At 44.1% G+C, this 22441-nt stretch overlaps 1 long non-coding RNA gene across 1 annotated transcript; it reads left to right on the top strand.

The window, feature by feature from the left end:
- The first annotated feature begins 11581 nt into the window (after positions 1-11581).
- On the top strand, positions 11582-20986 carry LOC140915245 (uncharacterized). Its single transcript, XR_012160111.1, has 3 exons — positions 11582-11665; positions 19592-19663; positions 20854-20986. It is a non-coding gene; the product is annotated as an uncharacterized LOC140915245 (long non-coding RNA).
- Positions 20987-22441: the final 1455 nt, after the last annotated feature.

Genomic DNA, 22441 nt, shown 5'->3' with positions numbered 1-22441 from the left:
GGCGGGTAGTATTATGAGGCTTATTGCTGAGTGCGTAATGACTGCATCTTTTTTGGATGAATGAATTCAGTGGGTGACAGGTATGTAATTCATGGCTTTGTAAAAAGCTTTGAGAGGAAGTGTATGAAATGTACTATATAAATGCCAATACACTGCACACTTTAAAGACTGTGGGTTGAGTCATAGTCAGGGTAGGTTTGGGAGGAGGGGATCATAAATAGCAGAAGAACAGAAGGTTTCTCAGGGTAATGATGACTGGAGATTTATGCAGTGGTTGCTTAAATGTACCCACTCTATCTAGGTACTATATAGCCCTCATTACCGGAGCATCTGAGTGCCTCACAAACATTAATGAATTTATCCTCACAACACTGCATAAGCCAGGGAAGTATATTTCCTCACTTTTACAGATGAGGAACTGAGGCAGAGAGAGTTTAAGTGACTTCTCTATTGTATGCACAGGAAGTATGTAGCAAAAAACTATGGATTGAACCCAGAGTTCCTGAATTATACCCCAGTACCTTAACCTCAGAACTGTCCTTCCTCTCTGCCCCCATGTGAATGGATAGAGGTATAGCATGCCGTGACTTCCACCCAACACATAGAGGTGGGGATGTGGTTGTTAAATGTACAAATACCCCATTACGTCAAAACAGAGTTGTTGTGGGTAACCTCTCCTCTCAAGGGTTGAGACTTATCCAGCCTTTTCCCTTCTGGACACACAGGGTCCTAGTGGGTGCAACTCCTTAGACTTCAGTGAAGTTGCACTCATGTATTCCAGTGGTTAATTTGAACCTCGGAGCCATATGACTGAATGGACTAGCTTCAATGAATTTGAAAGGATGGATTTGGCCAGTAAGGACTAATATGTCACGGGGATAATAGGAGAATATTTGCTGAGCCTGTTAATATTCATGAGTGGCCAGCACTGCCATTAGTTATTTTGCTATGGTATTTTGGAACTGCAATAATAACATTTATTAAGCCTGGAACTTTCAAAGGTTTGGAGGGAGCTAGGCGCCAGTGGGATTTGGGTTCCTGATTCCCTTGGGCAATTTAGAAAATCCCACCCTAAATGTTCAGCACCAAATTAGCACCCAGTGTTATTAAGATGACTCAATAGTCACAAAGTGCCTTCCAGAGAGAAATGTAGAACATTGGTACATTTTTGCTTTGAGATGAGACTGAGCCAGAAAGTTTGGAACCCAAGACAAACTTTCCCAAATGCCTTTCTGTGTGGGGATGGAGCTAGGGACGTAGAATTTGGTTTGACCCATTATAGAGATAGAAGTCTCCTGTCACACTGCTTTTAGGCTAGTGTAACTCTATTGTCTTGCTGTAGGTTTGTACACATGGAACAGCCAGCCAACCAGTCATATGGACCTAGTTGGAGCTCTACCGAGGTGGTGCTGCATCTGCAAGGAGCCTACATCTGTTTGGCTTTGCCTTGCTCCTGAAGACAGCACAATGGAGTGTCAGTCCTGGTTAGGACCTCTGGGAGTTACTGTCATACAAATAATTAAAATAATACTTAACACAAGAGAAGGGATTCAATGGTATGCAAATGACTGTAATGAAATCTCAAGAAGTCATGTCCTGCCTTTTATACACAACTCAGCGTGTAAGAAGGATGCCTCCCTACCTCGGCAGAGTGAGTGATGGGATAGAATGGGAAGGAGCAGGATTTATTTAGTTTGTCTGAGAACTGGAGTAGGTTAGATGTTCTAACTTTTAAAGGCACATTGAAATAATGGCTATAAACAATGCACAGTCTAGAAACTAATTAAACAAAGAATCTAAATCACAGCAGAGTGAGTGAGAGTTTGGAGCATTTACTTGTGATTGCTCTTGGTCTTTACAATAAAAGGGACAAAGCAACAAGTTTTTCTGCATTAAACCCCCCACTCCCATTTTACCTGCAGAAACTGTGATGACCTCTGCTGCACAGGGAATGCTAATGGCAACAGAAGTGAGCAACCTACAATACTGTTATGGCCTTCATTACTTTAATACGGAGCTCCTCACAGTCTTTAATGTATTTACTCTCACCTGTGAGATAGGGCAGTGCTAGTATCCCATTTTACAGATGGAACTGAGGTACAGTGGGCCATCCTTTCTCTCCTAGCTGTCTAGATAGCTAGTCAATTGCAAATGTCAAGCAGTTTCCCAAGAGCTCACCTCGCCTGGGAGTAGGAATGCAGAGAGACGAGCTGCAGTGAGATGTAGAAGGCAACGTGGGCTAATGGCTACAGTAGGGAAAGAGCATTTGGACACTTGAGTTCTCTTCCTTGCTTTCTCACTGTGGCCCAGATTCAGCACAGTGCTTAAGCACTTGCCTGCTTTTAAGCATGTGCTCAAAGTTAAGCATGTGTTTATGTACCTTGCTTCATCAGTGCCTGTGTGACGTCAGGCACATCACTTAACCTCTATGTGCCTCAGTTTCCTCAGTCTGTAAGGTTGAGGTAATGATACTGACTTACCTCATTGTGAGGTCATATGAGTTCTCAGATGGCAGGCACTTTATTATAGACAGGGCAGGTATTAAGGATACCAGACAAGTCCCATTATAGGACCCTGTTTTCTGTTGCTTATAACTTTGCCAAACTTTAACATTTGGGGCTGAAATTTTCCACACCAGGTGTCTCCCTCAGGTTTCTTTTTATTAATGAATTAGTTATTATTATTATTAGAAATTTTCAGCCAAAATAGTTTGCCTCTTTCTGAGAATAAGGCTAGGAAGTAATATTTTATTTTGCTCATGTTAAAACATTCTGGCAACCTTTTCTCTGAGAAGCTCTAGCACCCCCATGCTTTGGAGCAGGAACTTAACATTTGGCAAGGCAGTGGCCTTTGCGTAAGAGGTGTGCCTTTTGCCACCCCACTGTAAAGTTATACAACTTTGAAAAACAACAGGGGCAGGCTGTATGAGAGCAACTGCGTTATCTGCTCTCCCTGTAGACAGCACAGTGCAAGCCCATGAATGAGCATATTCTTTAGGGGACGAATTACCAAAATCTATTTTAACTTGGGCATGAATCTTTATTCTGCTCTATTCCTCCCCCTTCCCCCAACCTTTCTTTTTTTGTAATCTCATTTCCTTTTACTCCTTCTCTTCCTCTTCTTCTACTTTTTTTGTCTTTATCTTTCTTTTCTTTTCCTGCCCTCCCAGCTTTTCATTACTGTCATCTTTTTTCCCAGCCACTGAACCCTTGATGTTGTTCTAATTGACAGACAGGGTTTAAAAGCACATTCGAAGGCGCCTGTCTTTTTAAATAGGCTCCTGTCTCATCAAAAGATGTACAGCAACATTCCATTAGAGCACATCATTTGAAAATAGATTGGGCTTTTAGCAACTGCAGTTGCGTTTTTATAGTTAGGTTGTTCTGCTAGGTTCTCCTCCTCCACCTCCATTTTTAAAAAAAGACATTAAAGAAATATTAAGGATTATTTTTGTTTGTTTGGGTTTTTCTTCTTTGAACCTCTCAGGTGCTTATGCATTCAGTTCAGTTTTCACAGTTAAGGCATGGATGTTTTGACTTGAACATGATGATGCAAAATACACAAGCACTGAAAACAATGAGGTAATGACTGGGGGAAAAAATTGGCCTTCCTCCCTGTCCCCTTTGCTGGGCAGGAATGTCTTCGTGGACTTACTATGGTTTTTTAAAATTAGGACTAAATCGTGGCTTTGCCACAGACCTGTGCAATCGGACAGTCTGTTGCTGCACTGTCCCTGAAGTGGGCCCCAGGGAGCAGACTGTGACTCAGAGTTTCCCTCTTCTCTAGGTGCAACGAGCCCACCCTGCACCAGCCCCTATACCTGGTGCAGTGTACTCCCCCCGTGGCCTTGTCTAAGCATTTGGAGTCAGAGCCAAAGATCCATCATCCACTCCTTTTCTGCCCTTTTTCTGCCCACGTGTGTAGTGGGGAGACAGAGGCCCCGTGGAGTCTAGTCTGTCCCCTACACTGCTACTCATGTTTAAGGTTGCTGGTCCAGGGGATTTAGGGTGCATCTTAACCTCCCTTACCTGGCTGTGCAGGCACATAGGACAGCCATGATCTGGTCCTTTATTAAATTGAAACACTTACTTAATATCTCTATCCACACCAAGAGCAGGGCACAGCTGCTGGCATCGCCACAATATAAAGGAAGTTCTGTTGATGTTTTCCTTCCAGCAGCTGGATCGGTGGAGATTCTGGGTCAGAAGGGATGTGGCTGGCTTCTAGTAGGGGATTGGGCAGGTGTATAGAGTGGGAGGAGTTGAGGTTCCCAGTTGCTGGGAGAGTAAGTGTTTTCTGTCAAGGGGGCTAGTTTTCTGGCAGCCAGGAGAGCAGTGGGCATTTTGAATGGGCAAGTTTCTGGCAGCAGGATGGGGGGATTCAGTGCATGTCTATCTCAGGAGGGGTTAACAAGGGAGATTTCTATCAGGTGCCAGGTGGGGGTGTCATTTGGTTAGGAGGACTGGGAGGGTTTCCAGACGGGGCCATCAGCAGAGTCAGTCTTAGGGCCAGGCAAACTTTGCAATCACCCTGGAGGCTCTTTTGCCTATGGAATGTTCTCAGCTGTGGGGTGTGGCAGCAGCCAAGCAGCCTTGTAGCTTTTCAGTGGGAGATGTAGAAGGGAGGACAGTGTGGGAGCATCAGTGGGAGTCTTCTGGTTGGGGAGAAGTGAGGGAAGTCATTAAAGAACCAAGGGCTCCTTTTAGTAGTCCCTCCCCACATCTTCTCCTGGGCAATTCTTATATATATATATACACACACACACACTCACACTTATTGAATATTTGCATACTGACATAGCATATTTGCATTCTGAACTTAATACAAGTTAAGGATGGAAAATCTCTCTTAGGATATGCAATCCCTTCCCTTGCAGATATAGCCCTAGCAAATGCTGTTCTATGTAATGATAATTACAGTACTTGTGAAATTGTGAGGCTCAGCTGGTACCCGTGCCATGACAAGCACTGATACTTGATAAAAGCATCAGTTTTGAAGTGCATTTACCCACTGTTATACAAGTAGTATTTTAGCCAGTCACAACCAAGACAACATGACCATTATCCTCCCCCAACCAGTAAAACCCTTATTGCTGCTCTAAGTGTCTAGTAACAGCTGGAGAGAGATGGCCCCAAGCTATGAAGTGTGGATCTGGATCCCAACTTTCCTCTGAATTCAGAGGTGCTCAGAGCTGAGGTTTTAGTTTGGGCCCCATGACACAGATATGATCAGACACAAAGTTGGAATTCAGATCTGAATTTTCTCCAAGTTTAGGGATGTTTACAGCAGACTTTTTGGTGTGCACCCATCTCTACAAATGGGGCACTCAGACCTTCTTCTAGGTGCTGGAAATCACTTGAAACCCTTCACCAAGACTCCTGCCCAGGTCCTGAAACCCACGCAGTCCCCCGCTAATTAGCTCATTTTGCTGGGATAATCCCTTATTTGTCTTTCCTCCTTCGATACCCCCAAACACTCACATCACAATAACCCTCCCTCTGACTGTGGACAGGGCTTCTCCGAGATCTGCTCGCTGCTCCTCTGAGCTTCAGCCACTGGGGTCAGTAGAGAGTGACATAAGGTACTCCCTCCACCCTGGGGGCTGAGCAAGCTGCCTCTGACGCCCTCCTAGTCCCCTCTAGTTTATGGAGCTAAAGAAATCATTCCCTTTCTATATCCACCATTGATCAGTAGCTGGTATGTAATCATACCCCCCACCTCCACCCTGCTATTCATTCTAGCTCTGCTGCTATTAAGTCCAAGAAAGAGGCAGCCACAACACATTCCAGCCCTGGCTTGGGAAGAGCTCAATGCTCCTTTCTTGCTATCCATGTTCTGGTTTCTTGAGTAATAGCGATAATCTGTCGCTTTGTTGCATCCTCACAATAAATGACTTCTGAGATTGATTAAAGCCCCTCAGCTCGGCTCCGGCTCTGCATCGATTTTAGCTGCTGCTTCTTGCTTTGTGTACAACACATCATAGAAATCAGAGATGGAAAAGACCTATTAGGTCCCATCTAGTTCAACCCCCCCGGGGGCCAGTAGAGGATCGTTCCCCGCACTGTATTCTCCACTGATCTCTCCGGTCCAGTTTTAAATGGCTCAGGAGATACTGCTGCCAACTCTTCCCTTGAGAGACCCCTCCACAGCCAACTATAGATCTCAGTGTTAAAATGAGACTGGCTTCCCAAAACTCAGTCTTTGCTCTTTACCCTTAGATTAACTTTCACATGCAGGCAAGACATAATACTCAGACACTTCAATAGGAGGGAGCCTTAACTGGAGTCAGGGGAATCTTGAAAAGGAGAAATCTTGACATGTGCATCGGCCCAGGACCTAGTGTATTATACACTCCCAGGACTTGCATCTCTACTCCCTTGCACCTTGTTTCATCACTGACACATGGGCAAAGTGTGTGTAAAACACTACCCAATCAGAATTGGTTATTCATATGGTGGGACCATTTTACACCTTTTTAGCCCTCACCCTCATGGGTGTAGTTTGGGGGTGGGGTGGGGGGCAGCCTTGGACAGGCATGGAATTTGTCCCACACACACACACGCAGCCCCGTTGGCCTGACTGGAGCTGCTCCCCCGTAATGCAGAAGTCACATTATGCCTATTCTCATCCTCCCTCTGGTGCAGCTTCTTATCACTACTCCAGCACTGCAAATAGCCAGAAAGATGGCTTCCCCCTCACCCCTAGGAATCCATGTGCATAAGAGGAATCCCCAGATGGCATAAAACTGGCATAACAATTCTATGACATCATCTCTCCCAACCACTGCATTGGGGGGGCATGATCAAGCAATCCCTCCTGAAGCCATGGAGAACAGGAATAACTTATAGCAGCCCTGAGGTGTCTCTAACCTGCCCCAGGGGAACGGATCAGAGGTAGGAAGAAAGCCTAATGGTGACTTACAATCACCTTTTCACCCCTCTACCCCAAGCTGTGCCAAGGATCCAGCCCATTTTGCACAGATATAAACAACAACACAAGGGGCAAGGCAGTGGAGAATCAGGCCCTTAGCTTCTGCATCCCTTTCCAGGAGTAAGGAGCTTCTTTGAACTTGGACACATTGCAGGACCTGTCCCTTTTCTACCAGACAGTAAAATGAGAGCAGCCCATCTCACTCGCCCCGAATTGGAGAAAGCTGGGTTGTGGAGCTCGTACAGTGGAGAGAGACAGAAGCCACCTATGAAGGGGCAAGTGGTCTCAGTTGAGCAATCAGTATTTGCATGGAGAAGCATCCACTGCAAGGGAAAGGGCTGTGGGTGGAGAAAGCGCAGATGAGCACCATCCCAAGGCTATTTATTAATTTCTTTTGTAGACTAATACTCAGACCTTCACGCTTGCTGTGCTTCCTCCCTTTCCAGCGCTGATCTATTACAATCAGCTCCTGTGTGTGCAGAAATAGAAAAGGGAAAAGGAAAAAAGAACATGTTCCCAGCATGTTAATCCTTCCTGTGATGTGTGTGATTTATGTTTCATCAGCACCCACTAACCCCATGGTTACAACAGCCCCTTTCCCTCATATCTGCCCATCCTGAACTGCTCTGTGCACCATCGCAATTCCTTTAAATAGCAACTACAGATTAGCACCAGTTTGCTCAAAGGCAGCACATTCTTACCTTAATGAATGAATTAATTTATGCCATTCTTTGCTTTTATAGGGACATCTGCTCAGCTGACTCCAGCCATTTTACAAGCCTGTTCACAGATGCTAGAGGGAGAGATCACTCAGCACCCAGGGAGTTTATTTAAATGCTTCCCCCCTCCAGTTGCTTTTGCCCCGTGAGGCTATCTACAAAGCAGAGAAGACTCAGTGGAGACACACATGTCTTGAGACTAATTCTGCTTTCAATTACACCCCTTCAGCTGCAATGACTTCAGTCGAGTTACTCCTGATTTACACCACTAACAATGTGAGAGCAGAAACGTGCCCTGTGTAACAGTGTATGTATGCAAACCATGATGTTTAGATTGTTTTAAGCTGGTTTGTGTTTTTTCCCCTTAATCACGAGTATATATCTATATATAGATATAGATATATACTATTGATTGAGGGGAAAAAACACAAACCAGCCATATATATAGGGCTTAATGGTTAGACCCAACTGGAAGTTAGGAGACCTGGGTTCCAGGTCTGACTCTTCCAGTAGTGTTGTGTGACCTTAAACAAGTCACTCAACCATACCATGACAGTAGTAGTTGGTTGTAATCCACTATCTGGACCAGCTCTAAAGGAGGATGAGACACATACTTTACCAGTGTGTTTCACTGGTATTTGCTGACAGCAGTGGAATGATGAGACTGAGGAACCTTGGGTTCCATTCCAGCCTCTGGAGGGGAGTGTTCGCTAGTGGTCACAAACATTTCTGCCTGTTCCTCTCAACCCTGATCCCTTTGGCTCCAGCCTGTCCCTGCCCTATCTCTTCCCCACTCCTCACTGCTTGACTTAGTCCCCTCCTCCTTGCCTACCCAGTGTCACTCTCCACCTCTGATGCTTCTCATCCAGTCCTAGTCTCCTTGCCCATTCAGTCCTAATCTCCCTCTCTGGGGTCCCTGTCCAGGTACCAGCCTCCCCTACGCTCCCAGTCTCGATAGCCTGGCCCAGTTGCCTCCCCTTGTCCCAACTTATTGTCCCCAGTCTCTTTGCCCAGCCAGCTGCAGTTATCCCTTCCTGGTTCTTCATCCAATCTGTCTCCCTTCTCCCTTGGCTCTGAGCCCCAGTTTCACATGGCTCCTTATTCCAATCTGCTCCTTTCCCTTCACCAAGTTTGGCTCTTGTCCCCTCTGCATTTGAATCAGACAGATGCCTCCTCTACACTGCCTGAGCACTGGCGGGATGGAGGGGGGTTGGGAGAGGGTGAGCTGAGAGCACAGGAGAGAAAGGCTTCCTGATCTCGCTTCCAATGCATGGCCCCATCCCAGCCCAGAGAAACCAGGAGCATCAATTACAACAGAAGAGTCCAGCTTCACTCTGTGGGGATGGCACATGTCAGTCTAGTCAGAACTCAGAGCTGTGAGAGGCTGGAGCATGCTCAGAGAGTATGGAATCTTCCAAGATTTTAGCAGCTAAACTCTAAGAACTTGACTGAGGAGCTGAGTATGTAGATTTCTGAAAGGCTTAAAACAGTGCCAAATGTGGGTATATTTTCACAGGAACAGAAAAAGGCACATCTATGACTCAAAGGTCACCTCCCTGCCAAGTTTCAAGTTCTTTCTCTAAAGCAACGGGGGTGCTAGAGCTTCTCAAAGAAAAGGTTGCCAGGATTTTTTTTTTTTAATGGCAAAACTACATGTTTTGCCTAGGTTCAGCTTGGAAATGGCTGAACTTTTTTGGATGCCACTTTCCAAAAAATTCAGCCAGAGGCAGACACCCAGCACGTAAAATTTCATCCCAAATGCTTGAAGTTTGGCAAAGTTAAAAGCCCCTGAAAAAATATGAAAGTGTTGGGCAACTTGTACAAGGGATGGTGCTACTAGCCCCTCTTTTAATGAGCCTAGTGTCTAGAGAGATTAAAGACTGATGAGATCATCAGGTCTGTTCCCTGCTGGGATGCTGGGATGCAGTCCCCGGGGAGAGGCGGTAATTGCTCCTAGCTATGACTACTGGTATTTTCATGACATTCCTGAGATTACAGTTTAGCTATGAACACACATTGGAGGCTCACACTTTGTATAGAATGTCCTAGCCTGACAGTAACATATTTACTGTCCATTTAAACGAAAGGGAAAGCCAGTGCTGCTATTTTAGATGTTTGTCCTAGTATGAAAAATAATAATATAATGGGTTTGGATGGCGTATTTTCCCTTTCATTCGCATGACTCTAAAGCACCTTCAGTTTAAGAAATTAAATTTGACAGGTGATTAGTCCATACTGTTGTACAATCTCTTCGGGTATTGGAAAGAAAAATTGAAACTGGACGGGATATTTAACTTTGAAATGTCTGTTTCACATGTGGCAGAAAGGTCTTGTCATCAGGTGCTATGTAATGCACAGGGCAGACTTATCTCAGCCCCCGAAAAGGTACGTAAAAGAACACACTCTGGAGTGGTTACAATGAGAAATGGGCTGAATCAGGAAGATTTGTCTGGAAGCTGATCTACATCTCATGGGCTGTGGGCTCACATATGCAGTCCACGATTGTTCCATTATAAGAATGGGCTAGAACCATAAAGTTTGAATCTGAACTTCCCTGGCTGATCTCTAGCTTCAGATTTAAAAAGGGAAGCCACCCATGGGATGTATGTTGCTATGTAACTGTTGCCATCTTGCTTTCTATGCCCCATTACATTTCAGGGGGGTGGGGTTGTGATACACACACACTGTGCTCTCTCTCTCACACACATGGAGACTTTTCTTGTGCACACTTTTTGGTTTATTGTTTCTCTTGATCCACATGTCATTCAGACTGACAATTGTTCTTTGTCTAGGGAGAAACACAAAATCCAAATATCGCAGAGGGGCCATTTTGTGGCTTAGTCAAAAAAGACTAGATCAGATCTTCAGAAGAGCTCTGAATCCTTAACTCCTCTCCATTGGCTAACCTGACACAAATCAGGGGAAAAAAAGAAAACAGGCTTTGTTTACCACTGAGATAAATTCCCCTCTCCTACCTATTCTCCAACATTCCCCAGCCATAATCTTCCCCTCTTTTCCAATGTGTCATTTGCTATAAAAGCCCACAAGAAGCCATGCTGTAGAGAGTAAGGAAAGGCTGTCTAAGCTGAGGATTTATAGCTGCCGTATTTCAGAAAAACTCCAAAAGGGACTGAGCAACTGCCCCAATCCGTCACCTACAAGGGGATGAGACACTCTGAGCCTTATTACCACTGGGCTTGACAATCTGAACAGGTGTTCACTTTGCATACAGCACATTCACAAGCAGCACGGTTCGCCTGAAGAGCAAACAAAAGCAAAGCTATTGCTGAAAGGCTTTGAATTGCTTAGGAAAGGGGAAAAGACATTCGGGCTGGGTTTTAACCTGCCACAGGTGTAAAACATTAGATCTTAACAAACCTTGTACCTCAGAGCGAGGTAGAGAGGCTCCTATTTCATCTGGGAGCTAACATTTTTCACCTGTAGGTCACAAGGTACCTACTTAAATGCCCACCCACCTAAGGAGAGGAAAGTTATAAATTGGGCTCTCTGAGGTGATTGCTTTTGGGGGGGTGGGCGTGGGCTATGGAGTAGATATTGTATCTTGAGTACATTAATGCGCATATTAAAAAGCTGGGAAGTGAGGGGATAATCTTTCCTGGTCTCTTTAACTTTTACTGGATCCCAACACCTCTTTCTCTACCATTAGAAATCCCCTTTCAAGATAATAAAAGGAGAGCTTTCTACCCCAACATATCCCAGGGAAGTGACTGAAGTGTTATCTTGGTGTCCCCAGTGACTGTAGGTTGGAATGGCTAGTTTAATAGGATTTGTTTTTGCCTATTTCTCCTCTAGCAAAACAGACAGATGGTTCTGAGTATTTTGCTATGCCTAGAAATTCTTGGCTGGATTCCCCACATGAGTAATAATGTAGCATCACTCACTTGCCACTCCAGTGCTAGATTAGAAGGGGAAAATCACAGGGAGGTACTAAGGGCAAAAGGAAAAACACACTCCAGAGAACTACAAGGTGGGGGAAAATGTTAAGGCAAGAGAAGGTAGGTAGGGTTTTTTCTCAGGCAGCCCCAGCTGGTTTTATTGTAGCTTTATATATAGGTGTGTGTGTGTGTTAAAATAATAAATAAACCTCATGTGCAGGATTTTTTCTTTTCCTCTTTACAAATGCCATTGAAAAGATGGGAGTGCAAAGCAGTTTAGAGCTGACATTTCAAGGAGTGGGTGGGGGTAAAAATAATGCCAGGTAAACAGGATAATTTCTACCTTCCCCCTACCTCTAGCTTGTGTGAGGGATAGATAATGGCAGCAAGAGAAAGCAATGTCTACCGTAGAATTTAGCTCTCTTTTTTTTAAAGAGCGCAAACAAGCAACTGCATGTGCTTCTGAGGCGTCTCTGCTTTGAACCTTATCAACAGGGACTGTACAATGTGGTTCTCTCTCTTTCTCCCTCTCGTCTCCTAACTTTTGAAGCAAAACACTTACGTGCAAGGAATGTTGGAGCATCTGCCAGCTGGGAAGATAGTGGAGCAAGCCAAAGAGTAGGGAGGAGGGGGCTGCTTGCTTTTCTTTAATCAAAAAAAGAAGAAAGTGGAGGAAGAAAACAGTGGTGGAATTTTTTTCCTTCCCTAACAAGCCTCAAGAGCATGGCCTGTGTTGAGTCAAGTGGATAGTGAGAGGAGAAGAGCTGTCCATAGGATCTTGCTGCTGCTCTTCTTTTTTAAAAAAAGAGAGGGAGTAAGCAAGCAGAAGGGGAGAAGGGCAGTTGTAATAGTTGCTCTCCAGTCACAAAATCCTTTGCCTGCACACGCCCCACCAGGAGACTGTATTTTTCAGGGAGTATGTCTCATGTACCTGTGTCTTCTAAAGAGGGCAACCTGTGTGGCATTGCTGGTGAGAATAGATAGTATGTGAATTTCTTGCTGGTTTTACATATAACACTTTGTGACAGGTACTCTCTTGGGTACCAGGGGTTAGGAGTTATGCATGCAGAAATCAGAAGTTCCAGAAAAATGGTAGGTGCTCCTTGGGTGCTGAGCGCTTTTGAAAACCAGGTGTCTAAAAGGGAGCGCTCTTGAAAATCTGTCCCCTAGTTCCTATTCACAAGAAAGGGTGATTTCACTCACTACATTTTACATGGGCATTATCAACAGTTGTGCGAATTAGACATGAGCTCAAATGAATCACTCGGATTTGAATGTGCCTGAACTTTGAGGAAATTTGGAACCAAATCTGGACTTGGCAGATGCTCCCCATCTATATAATGGGTAAACCAAAAATGTGACCTAAATATCCTTAAACTTTGCAGGAGCATGGATTTGAACTCAATGGTGCAAGGTCCTCTATACTGTGCATAGGTCTTTGGCAACCCCCTTTCGCTGTCCCCATACTCTTGTATGGTTCCCAGCTCCGTTGCTGTGGCTGAAGTTGTGTATCTCCTTTGGAATGCATTTCAGATAGAAACATAGAATGAAAGGACCCTCTCCAAAGACATCAACTGTTCCTCTAAAAGACTTCCTGTCTGCATTTATTAGGGGGATGAGGGGAATAAGTAATGGATGCATTCCCAAGTAACTCATATTTTGGCGGGAAACAGGGGCCATATCCTTTGATAACATTCCCCTTTGTAAGTGCCTGGCTTGCTCTTTATGCCAGAGTTGCTAGTTCTGAAACACCAAGCTGCTGTCTGGGGCAGATATTAGATAGGCAAGTGGGTGTGCATCCTTATATCCAGCTTTAAATTCATGCAAATTCTCAGACTTTCAACTTCTTTTCCCCTCAACAGAGCAAATAAAACAAGGTAGAACTAGACTAGCAGACTGGCAGGGGACAGAGAAAACTGTTGATGCCTCTAGAAGATTACAGTCTGCACTCCACGGCAGACACGTAGCAGAGACGGGATCTTAACTCACCACAGGGCGGTGTGGGAGATGTGGTCTGTAAGGAGGTCACTGTAAGAGCCTTGGAAAAAGAACTGAAGGATTTGAAAGAGCAGAGAGGAGATATTTGGAACAATGGGAGATGCCAGGCTACTGTGAAGAGGCTTCCTTATCAGGCTTTGCTTGCTGTTAGCTCACAAAGGCAGGTTTTGGTCAGAAAGGAGTGAGGAAACTGTTTTCAGCCCTTCAGTGGGTAAACCGGCTCCTGGAGCCTGTTGGGTCATTTGGAGTCTGTTTCTGGTATCCCAGCTTTCACTCAACCTGTATTCCCAAAATGACGTTAATGGCCATAAGGAATGCAAGAGTGGAGAGTATAGAGCAGAAAGGACAGTAAAGGGATGGCTTGTGTGTTACATTCAATCATCATAAATGTAAAAGTAGAAGGAGGAAGATAAGGAGACAAACCAGGAAGGAAAAAGATCCAGCAAAAGGAGAGTGCTAGTAAGGTGTCTGCCCAGGATGGATGTTGGACTGAGTCCCATTCAGATCCTCACCCTGACCCTCATCTCAGTGGGTCCCTGTTTTTCCGTTCTGCTTTTTCACCGGGCTCAGCCACTTTGTGGGGAGGTCAAATCGTTGCTGTTTTGTTCAGATTTTCAGACAAATGCCCCTGGACTTGGCCTTTATTGTTGATGATTTTCTCTAGCACAGATGGCTCCTATATGAACTGGTACTAAGTGAGCTAGCCCCTCAGCCAGCTGCTATCCCAGCATTTCCACACCCTGTGCTGAATGCCTTAAGATACAGAACTTCTCCCCTAAACCCAGAACAGTAGCTGCCCTGGAACGAGAGAAGTCATGCCTTCCATGCTCGCTCTGTCTGCTCTAGATCACTCACTTCTCCAGCCAACTGGGCAAAAACACATACCTCCTCCCGAGCAAATGCTGCTTCTGTTATGTCACTCCGGCACAGGTATGCCCAAATCACATCCCAGCCTGCCATTCTGCAGCTGACTGTAGGTTTAACTCCTTCATTGCCAGAAGCTCACCACAACTGCTGGGCTGCTGTCAAACTATTAGCATTCCATTGAAACCAATGGACTGTTGGAAGGTACTTAGACCATCTGGCAGCATAATGGGTGTGTTCTAATGGGACATCCCTGGAACATTAGCAGCATAACAGGTGTGTGCAACATGGATGTACCTAGAATAGCTTTGTTGCTAGAACAACTCCAGAGCATCCAGGAGTTTAAAAGGTATATCCTAATCCCATATATAGGGAATGTTTGGCAGTACCCCAGGTTTGCTCTACCTGTATGTACTGTACTTTAGTGGCATGCCAATCCCCTTCCACTTGGGTGCACCTGGTATGTTCACTAGCACAGCAGGTACATTCTACCGTAAGTGTATCTAAAATAGTAGGTGTTTTCTATCTGGACATATTGTATATGGAAAATTCAGCAGTACGGCAGGTGCATTCTGCCTAGATGCACCTGGAAAGGCTGGCTAAGTGATTAAAAGAATTGTTAGATTCTGCTTGTTATAAAATTGCATGTTCTGCCACATTTTATTTTCCCAGTAAATAAAGTCTAAATGGAAATAATAATTTGCAGCTGTAATTTTGTAACAAACAATTCTGTGTGCAATAGCAATATCCTTGACTTATATTGTCAGTAAATGGAGGAGGAAGTGCAAGGTCACACTTGAAATGACTTGTCTCTAGATAAGGATTCCAATACTAAATTAACACAAATTCATGTTCTTCAGAATGGCTGTGTCTCTAGTATAAATTCACCGTATGAACCTGCCTGTAGGACCAGTTCAGACCAAAAGTGCAAAAACATGTTACCCAGAGCTGTGCATGATTCAGCTTATATTTGCTTCACCAGGACATGTGTGAAATCAAAGATTTTCACAAGTGTTTCTGAATTTGGCCCTGGTGAGGTGGTGAAAATGGTTGTTCATGCAGATAAATATCCTTATATTTGCAACAAGAAGATAGTTTTCTGTCTGCAGAAACTAGATATGGAAGCAAATACCAGGGGCATTATTCCTTGTGTAAATAAACTCCCCTTCCAACATCTTAAAATATGTAGGAGACGTAACATGTAGCAAAGTGTGAATATTATTAATAATCATATTTAACGCTTACTATAGAGCTTTGTCTTTTTTCAAAGGGAACTTAAATGCATTCATTAATCTGATTATACCAACTCACCTGCACATCTTGAGTGTGTTGTGATAGGAGCCAAAAGCCCCATGCCTTCTTTCACCTCACGAAAAGAAGTCAAAAGTCATCAGCTATAATGGAAGTATCTTTTGCTTTTATGAAAGTGTTTGGGGTAGATTTGTGTTACAGCTGACTAATGACTGGGATCTCAGTCCATGAGGTCACAGGAGATACCTGCTCTATCCAAACCTTTGCCATGTACCTTCTTTCTTCAGAGTGCTTGTCTCACAAACTTTGGGCCTGGTTCTCCACTGCCTTGCACCTTGTGTAGTCCTTTATCTCTGCACCCAATGGGTGTAAAATGCCACCATTGCACCAACTTCTCACCCCTCGATCTCTACATCTATAGGGCCTTATTTTCTACTACCTTGTCCCTTATTAACATGTACATACATTTGAACTGTACAGGTCAAATATTTAATCACCTAATACCTCAAAATGATTTGAATAAAGTTCTCAACAAATGCTTTTTGTACTATTTGTCCCGCTCTATACATATCCCAGTGAGGAGAAAAATGCAAGGTTTTTTCATTGTCAACTCTTGCTTTCAACGAGTGGCCACCTGATTGCTAGATAGTCAAACACTTGAGTGAGTTATTGAGATGCCACATACAAAGAGAGCTCCGTGGCAAGCTCCTTGGTATTCCCGCTTCTTCCAAAACAGACAATGCTCAGGAGGCCTCTGATCCTAGGCACTTAACAATTAATTAAGTTGCCATTGGGTGAGAGGTTGAGGCAAACGGTGCTTGAGTTACTTAGCAGCTAGTTGAATTAATAAAACAGCAAAAGGAAACAAATACACCATTTTGAATACTGTAGCTTTTTATTATTGCTATTTATCTCTAAGAATCATGGCATGAGTTGCTGCAGGGGCAGAGATGGGGTGCTCTAATGGATCCCTTTTATCAGAGGGATGATAAATCCATTGTCGTCTCCATATTTTAAGGCAGCAGAACACTGGATCTCCAATAATACATGCACAGACATCTCTCTGATGCAGACTTCCTTTTTAGTCTCATCTCACCTTGCATAACAGGTTAACAGACTTCACTCATGGTTCACTTCACCTGGCTGACCTCAGCACAGTAGATCCTAGAAACAGTGCCCAAGAGTGCAAAATGGACCGACAAGATTAATGGTCTGTCTTCACCGCAGATTTAGCCTAAGCTCTTACCTGGGTGTTGCCCCTGTCCCATCTACAAACATATCTCTCTCACCTGAGTTTTGTGGGTGCTTTCAACTAGGCTATCTGACCCAGCTGGGGGGTGGGTTAGACCTCAGGTGCCACTTCCACTTGAGCTGCTATTGGTCCATTCGGCGGTGAGACACAGACTAAACAACTTGCATCCTCCAGTGCCTTCCCACAATTCCCCCATATTGTCCAGAAAGACAGAAAACTTCTCCCACAATTCATTGGGAAAGACTCACAGATCAGATCAGCGTACGGCAGCACAAGGAACCAATAGGATATAACCTCAGAAGTCCTAGCAATGCATACGGGTGAGTGCAGCATCAGTGAGAACAGGGTAACTCAAGCATGGATTTGCAATATGGCTGCTCAGACCCAGGCCAGGGCTAAGCTGGGTGCTCAAACATGAGTGTCAATCACCCCCGTTAACTCTGCAGTGAACACATACTCTTAGAGGCCCTTTGCCATCTCTGCTGCGCATTCCTGACAGAATACAAGCTGTAGGGGGATAGTTGTACCTTCTCAGCTATCTTAAATGGACACACTTTTCTGAGACAGGGTTTATTTGGGGCTTGATTCTGCAAAGTACCTAGTGCCATCAAACTCCCATTAAAGTCAGTGGATCACGGCATAAACGCACGAGGAAAGATGAGCTTTCGAGACATGTCACATGACAACATACATCAGAATAACATCCAGAATATTTGTAGATACACCCACCATGCTCCTACCTTAGCTCTCAGCCTCACAAAACAGCAACAGCCCCTGTGGAAAAGTTTTTTTGACTAGAAACAGCAGGAATATGTTCTCGGCAGTTGGAACAACTGGGCAGTTAAATAGGCTCCCGGAGGATGTGGCTGAAGCAGTCACTACACAGATTCTAGAATAGGTTGCAGACAGCCTCAGCTGAGGATGATGTAGTGAGCCATTCTGCCAAAAAAATAAATGCAGGAGTCTTACTCTCCTGAATGGCCCAACTGGTCTTTTGAGGCCCTGCTATCTCTGAATCTATGAACCTGCCGTGTGGGTAATTGGCCTGCCATTCTCATTCCGGCAGCGCTGCCTTTGAAAGGATGCTCCATTGGCATATGAACTGAAGCACATATTCAGAGAGGCCATTTACTCTGCATTAGTGCATCCTTCCCCCCCACCCCCCCATTCACCCGTTTCTTTTCTGTTCTTCTTTTATTTTTAAATGACTCCCTCTTGAAGAACAGATTGACTCCGGCAGTAATTTGTCATGTCACCTTCAATAAAATTTCAAACAAACCCTCAGAAGATTAATGGGGAAGCAAAAGCGCCGTATCTTTTATGCATTTCAGATGGCAAAATATAAATCAAAACTGTGACCTGTTTGTAGGGTGAGGCTGAAAAAATACAAAACCATGGTAATAAAGTTAGACATGTGTCCCTGTCAGATCCAGCACTGATGGGCACGGGGTTTAACTTTTAATTGTACAGTGATGTATCTCGTTTAGGTCTACAGTGAGTACAGGTAGATAAAAAATCTTTGAGAGAGAGGCTCAGCCAGCCTGCTGTTTGGAAATATCCACTCCTTGCGAAGAAATGGATTCAGCTTCCTGGTTGTCACTATTCCACTCGCCATGGCAATGCAAGCCTTCTGAAATGGAAGTGGACCTTGAGTGCTTCTGGGCTGGAGCCACAGGCGTTTGTGTCTAGATTTGATAGAAATCAGCGTCTGATCCTATAACTGGGTCCAAGCAGGTAGATCCCCATTGACTTCAAAGTCAACGGCCTCTCTCAAAAGGACTTCAATGGTCTTATGCTTAAGGCCCTGGACTGGGTCTTAGGTTTGTGGGTTCATGACTCAGCTCTGCCACAGACTCTCTCTGTGACCTTGACCAGCTCACTTAGGGTGGGATTTTCAAAGTTGCCTAAGGGATTTGGAAGCCTAATTCCTATTAAAAACACCTTAGGTCACTTTGAAAATCTCTTCTGAATGTCTCTGGGTCTCAGCTTCCCATCTGTAAAACTGGGATAATAATGTCCCCTTTCTCCCACCCTTTCTCTTGTCTAGATGGTAAACTCTTTGGTACGGGGCCTCTCTCGTCCTGTTTGTACAGCACCTAGCACAATGGGGCCCTGGCCTTTGGTGGGACCTCATAGTGCTACTGCAATAACAACAATGCCCAGATCTGTTAAAGGAAGACGTCTGTACACCAAATAACCCAGAAATATATTGCAGGCCAGTAAAGCCCTCCATCCTCCCCCTCTCCCCCTCCCCTCACCCCCCACCCTGCAAAATCAATCCATATTGCAGTAACAGCCTACAATATGTTTGGGGCCTTATTGGAAAGTAGCTGTGCAGTCGATATATTTGAAATGTGTGTACAACTATACTGTAGGCGAGATTAAGCACCGGTATGGAAAAGATCTCCTACGGGAATTTATGATTATACCCTTCTAGGTGGGCTTTTCTTGTTGAGCATCAGCCTGCATGTTCCCACGCTGTACTTGAAGGTCAGCCATTGTCTTATGCTGCTTCCTATAACAAAACTGAGAGGAGTTTGATGAGATCTCCTAGTCACAAGAGAGCTCATTTGTTCAGCAAATCCAGCCGTGACCCCTTTCTAATGTTTTTTTTTTCCTGTTTTTCGTTGTCTTGTTTTTATGGGAATGCTTCGACTAAAACTCTCCTATCAATATTCAAGGCCGACTGCTGGAGTTTGGACAGCGCCTGTCAAATCCAACAGAGACCAGAGTGTCGTGCATATTTGCAGACTGTAAGTGGCTATAATGCTATATAAGAACAAAGCAGTTGCTGTTTGGCTTACTCTGCCTTTTCCTTTGGGACTGGGGAGATGGCCTTGTGGCTGAAGTGTTGTTGCTAACTTTTTTACTTTTTCATGTGTATTTGAATGGGATATTGACCTAAGTGGCAAAGTTTGGATCTGAGTACAGATTCAAACTTTCCACTAAGTTTGGAGCTGTGTTTGTTCCTGGGATTTTGCACCTGTCCCTTACAAAGAAATAAACCAGCTGTGAAGCTTGGATCCACTTTTTGAACCTGGATATAGGCTTCTCCAGAGTTTGGAGGTGTTCAGATAGGAATGAGGGGATGCTTGGTTCATACCCATCTCTATTTTGAATGTGGTGGTGTTGTAGGATTGCTTAGGAGTCCCTCCCTTATGTTGGCTGGAGAACTGAAGTATTTATTTAAATGAAAAATAAAATAAAATTGCAGAAGGATAACAAGGAAATCGCAAGTAAAGGAGAAATGGAGTGTGGGGAGGGGTGGGATAAAATGTTCCAACTTATAACAATGAAATCATTTTTTAAAAATCTAAACCCCTCCCCTCTCTCCCCCCCAAACTTGATTAGCTTCTTTTCAAAAGAGCACCAGGGAGATTATTTACCTTTGATCTTTTTATGATCAATCCACAAAGGTAGGAACACACTTAAAATCAGCATTTGCCAGCTGTTATACTCCACACAAAAGACCGTTTTCTATAAGGGCCCCAGGAAGATACAAAAGAGAGCCTAAGAGGAGATGGATGACTCTAGCTAGGAATTTAAGGAGACGTTTGAAGAGAGCATCTGCCCCCCATCCTGATTAGCTATGTAGTTCTCTGTCAGCTTGATTTCAGAGCAGGTAATAGCTGTGAGGAAAAAGAACCAGGCACACAAGCGAGACCGACAGACACTAATAGGAATGCCGACACTTTGTGCCCTATTTATTCAGATGGATTGTTAGGGATTTTTTCACTGTTTCACAAGACTTTTTTTTTTTTTCTCTAGCCTTTTCTAATTCTACAGGTTGGGGATGGATGTTTTCCTCCAACAGCTAATGCCTTCAAAGCTGATAATCTGGGGATTCATTGTATTTGATATACTTACCACAACAGCTGCACAACTCACAAGGTGTGCCTCAAATATTGACTTTAAAAAAAAAGAAACTCTGTTTTCTCCACAGACTTTCACTCCAAAGATTTTGACTTCACTCTTCTTGGGGAATTTCTGGAGCTATGATCATCTTTATTCCTGCAGCTTCAGTCGTGGTTTTGAAAGAAGGGGTGAAAGGCATTTTATAAATTAATAAACATACATCGTAGATATACATACGCATGGGCCCTTCTTGCTCTAAACTGTTGCTTACAGTGCTGTTAAGTAGCTTCTGTGTTACACCCCAGAGATGGCTGCATTTCAATGGTGGAGGAAGCAATAGGCTGCATTTTGTTTGCAAGCAGATATTCGTGTCACACCTCTTTCAGAGCATGTTTCCCCCTCCGCCTCCCTAGCCTTTGGAAAGGCTTTCTCTGAATAAAGGATTTGATCAAGATTTGCAGAATAGCCAGCATGATTTTCCCTTTCCTTAGCTTTCCTTGGTATGACATAACTTAGTGGGCAGAACGGAAGAATGTGGTCCTTATTTTGATGGCAATGGCATATCTTTATTAATAGCTGAAAGTCCAACCCTGAGACATGCCAAGCAGATGTAGGTCCCTGGATTTGGTCTTTCATTTGTTCCTTAGATAACGTTCTACAGTAGGGTGGAATAAACATTAGTCAGGCATGTACCTCTTGGGGAAAGTGTGTCATGTCCTCTCTCTGGTGGTTGGTCCATACAGAGGTTTGTTGGGTTCCTCTGAGACCCTCTTCCACTTGGTTCCCAAAACTTCAGTTTGACTTTGGAATTCATCACTCAAATACCTTTATATGACACACAGCAACACCATGCCCAAGCTGGCCACCCTCAGACAGAGGGTGGATACAGGGGATATCACAAATCCAAAGTTACACAGCAAAACTTTTCTTTATCTACATCTTTACTAACACCTGCATTCCTGACTATACACTGCATTATGCACTTCGTGATTGGCTCTGTTACTTTTCAGGAACCAATCCACGTACAGCATACTCGGTCCATGTGCTGTTCCAATATAACCTGATACATTCCATTTATCTTATCCATTGTCCCTAGTACCAGGGTGTTCCTGCTTATCTTAGCTAGTCCGACTCCAGCCTAATGCTTGTTATACTCTGATTTAGGACTTAATCTTCCATTCACCTCTCCAGTCATGCCCACTGAGAAATGAGGTCTTACTTATGTTAACTTACTCATGTCAAGTTAGGCCTACAAGAATAAGATCCTGCTATTGCTATCAGCTAATGGAGTTAGCTCAACTGGTAGAAGGCTGTGCTGAAGGTCCCAAGTTCAATCACAGTTGATCACCCTATGGTGGAGGTTGTTAGACAGATACTGTCTAGTCTAAGTATTCTCACTTAAGTCAGGATCAACTCCTTTGAACTCAGATTCAAGCCTGAAGTCTGTAAAATGCTTTTGGACCCTTCATGAAGACAAACTTCTATGTTTATAGAAATATTATTATTATAATCATCATCATCATCATCATCCTCATATACTGGGGTCACTGTTAAAAAGTGAACATCTGCCAGGAGTTACATTGCAGTATCTGAGACACAATTTCCCCTACGCTTAGGACAGGACATAACTCCTTAGCTTACCACTTTGTGGACAGATATTGACTTTGCAGTGGTGA

This window comes from Lepidochelys kempii, chromosome 7 (genome assembly GCF_965140285.1).
Source record: "Lepidochelys kempii isolate rLepKem1 chromosome 7, rLepKem1.hap1, whole genome shotgun sequence".
NCBI classification, from domain to species: domain Eukaryota; kingdom Metazoa; phylum Chordata; order Testudines; family Cheloniidae; genus Lepidochelys; species Lepidochelys kempii.
This window is presented reverse-complemented; position numbering and strand designations above follow the sequence as displayed.